Genomic DNA, 510 nt, shown 5'->3' on the forward strand with positions numbered 1-510 from the left:
CTCAGCTGCGAGGCGGCGGAACTCCGGGTTTCTCCCGCTGCCTGGTCTCCAGCGTTCTGCAGGTCGGTGTTGCGCCCCCGCCGCCGGCTCCCCCGCCCGCCCCGACAGCCCTGGAGGAGCCGGTCCCGGCGGGCGCGGGCGCTCGTAGGCTTAGTGCGAGGCTGTTTGTTAGCTCTGCACGAGCAATTAATCTTCTCGTGCATGTCCCGCCCCATCCCCCGCACCGGGTGGAGGGCTCGGGTCGCCTCCGGGGTCGTGGGGAACCCGGACAGGAACGACCGCTCCGCAGAAACCCTTGTTCTGAGAGTCCCCTGAGGTGTCATAACCTGTTCCTCTCTGCAGCAGCCTCGGAGGGCTCTAGAGGGCTCTTTTCGGCTCCCCAGGGGAGGAGGGAGAGAAAAAGGGAGAAGGAGAGCGATTATATTGGTCTGTAGTTGAGCCTCACGGGAGGAAGGGAGGGGCGCAGAGGCGAGTGCGCCTTAGGGGAGGAGGCCAGGTGCTGGGGAGGGG

This window comes from Pteropus alecto, unplaced genomic scaffold (genome assembly GCF_000325575.1).
Source record: "Pteropus alecto unplaced genomic scaffold, ASM32557v1 scaffold8, whole genome shotgun sequence".
In the NCBI taxonomy this organism is placed as follows: domain Eukaryota; kingdom Metazoa; phylum Chordata; class Mammalia; order Chiroptera; family Pteropodidae; genus Pteropus; species Pteropus alecto.